Source organism: Vigna radiata, chromosome 10, assembly GCF_000741045.1.
Source record: "Vigna radiata var. radiata cultivar VC1973A chromosome 10, Vradiata_ver6, whole genome shotgun sequence".
Classification (NCBI taxonomy): domain Eukaryota; kingdom Viridiplantae; phylum Streptophyta; class Magnoliopsida; order Fabales; family Fabaceae; genus Vigna; species Vigna radiata.
This window is the reverse complement of record NC_028360.1, coordinates 10,451,407-10,453,997: the sequence shown is the minus strand read 5'-3', so window position 1 is coordinate 10,453,997 and position 2,591 is coordinate 10,451,407.

The window sequence follows — 2,591 nt, the reverse complement described above, 5'->3', positions numbered from 1 at the left end:
AGTAGTATGATTCAAGTGTGGGGGAAGTTATTATTAAAAAGGGAGCATGAGTAACAATGGTGAATTGGTGTTGGTTGATGTGATGCATTCTTGTATATATGTCATCTATAAAAGAAAAAGAAAGAGAAAATAGAAAAAGAAAAAGAAAAAGAAAAAGGAAATATATGAATAAGGTGACTGCAAGTGGGTGTTTGGTTGTTCTAGTTTTCAGACAAAAGAGAGTATAATGATAAAACTGTAAAACTGATGTGATTGCTCTCTTTGCTCCTTCACATTACCTTGATACACCAATTTCCTTCTTTGCCTTATCAGACCATCAAATAAAGCCCTTGTTGTGTTTGTATGTTTTGATAATTCTTGGCTCTTGAAATGAAAAGCAAAGTCAAATTTTGTGCTGTTAGAGGTAGATGAGAGAATGACACACCCTTATACACTAGTGTACTTGATTGAAAACACTTTTTCTAGTGAGGATTGGTTCCTTTGGTTGATCAATGAAAACATCGTTGCCATGATTGTTAATCTCTCATAAAGCATGTACATTCATTCTTGTAATATTTGCATTGTGGGCACCATAGCTAAGGATTTACAAAGTTACACATATTCTCTTTGGATTGGTATTGAAAGAAGACCATTAATGAATGTTATCTAATTTGATTGTGTGAACTTGCTTCCTAGTTATTTGACTTTTATTGAGTAGATGTTTTTCTAAGCCAAGTTACCTCTTGCTTGAGGACAAACAAGGTTTTAACTGTGGGGGAGTGATAACGGTTGATTTAACGTGTTTGTGTGTGTATATTTTGAGAACAAATCAACTCCTTCATAGCTTTTATCTTGTTTTATCCTCACGTTTAGTGTGTTTTATAGTTTTCTTGTGTTTTATTTAGTATAAGTTTGTTTTTACCTCTAATCTCTATGTTTGAGTGTGTGAAATAAATGAATAAGAAGTCATTCTAGTGGAGGACAACAAGCAAAAACTCAAGGAAACATGTTTTGGGACAATAAAAGATCAATTTGAAGCAAATACCCATGTTGGACACCTTTGGAATCGTACAAGAGCCTCAATTTTAGAATGTTGTCAAAACCGCCCGAGCTGGGCGCCAAAGTTGCAGAGAAATCCAAGTTGGGCGCCAGAATTCCAAGTTGGGCGCCAGAGTTGCAGAGAGATTCCAGGCTGGGCGCCACAAAATGGGGCTGGGCGCCAGAAAGTGGCGCTGTGCGCAAAAACTTGTTGTAACTCACTTCTGATGCAGTGGAAAGTCGCGCTGGGCGCCAGGAATCCGAGCTGGGCGCGAATTTTCGCTGATATGTCAAAATGGGTTATTTAAACATGGGTCTCACGATTTTTGAGAGACTTCTCCTCCTACACTTCATTATTCACCTAAAGAGACTGGGAGAGACCCTTGGAGGCTGTTTGGGGTGTTGGGAAACTCTCCCACTCCTCCTTGGGTCTTCAAGCTTCATCAATGGTGATTTTGCCCCTTTTGGGTTGAGGAAGAAGATGGGTCACAAATTGGAGATGGAGATGTGAAGGGGAAGCGCAAATGGAGCATGGAGCAGCTGCCAAGAACCTTGGGAAAGGCTTTACATCTTCTCTTTGGTTCCAATTTCTTCCCTATCTTTTCAATTTGTAGAACCCTAAGTTCTCCTTCATGGAGGGTTTTTCCTATTTGTTGAGATTAGTTGTAAAACATGAAATTCTTATGTATTTTGTGATGCTAATGATATATGCTTTTCTAATTCATGTTAGTATTTGATTTCTATGCTTAATGCTTGTTGTGGCTTGATCACCCATGGCATGAATTGTGGTTCTTAAAGTATTGAGAAATATGATTTAACCTAGAATTGAAATTGAACACTTATTGGATGGAATTGAGATGTTTGTGAATGCATGAGAATGAAATGGATGAATTCTAGTCTTGACAAATTGTAAATACACTATGTTAAATTCCTTGCACACCAACTGTTTGATAAAATACCAAAAAGAGTTTCTTGTGTTGTTTTTGTGCACTTTGATGTCTAATTGAGTTATAAAAGGAAGAATTGTTATGTGTTGCACAAGTACCTTGGGAGAGAACGATATTTATCACTTGCTACGCTGCGACCGGTGCACTTGCCGTTGGTTTTGCAGCCAACAAGTTTTGGCTACCACCCTGAGATGGTGATCTAGCATCTGACTTTTGCTTGAGGATTTTCTCCTCAAGCTTCCTATACCCACCACGAGATAATAGGTGGGGGTTTTTGTTTTGAGCACTTGTTCCTTGTGCTTTGCTTCTAATTGTCTGTCACATACACATTAATTAATTAGTTCATATGATATATTTGTTAATGAGGAATTGAATATAGAGGCCAGTTGCCACACCCGTGATCACGTTCACATTCACTGGAGTTCTTTCACCACTATTCTTTCTGATCAAAAGTTGCTTCATCCTAGTGGGTCCTCTAGTGGATCTGGTAGGGGGAACCTCATCCCCTGAAGAATGTGGATGATCAGCCATATATTTGTCAAAATAAATNGCAACATGAAATATTAATAAAAGACTTATGTAATATCATATAANTTAACAAAACATGTAATAGTAATCATAGGAAAT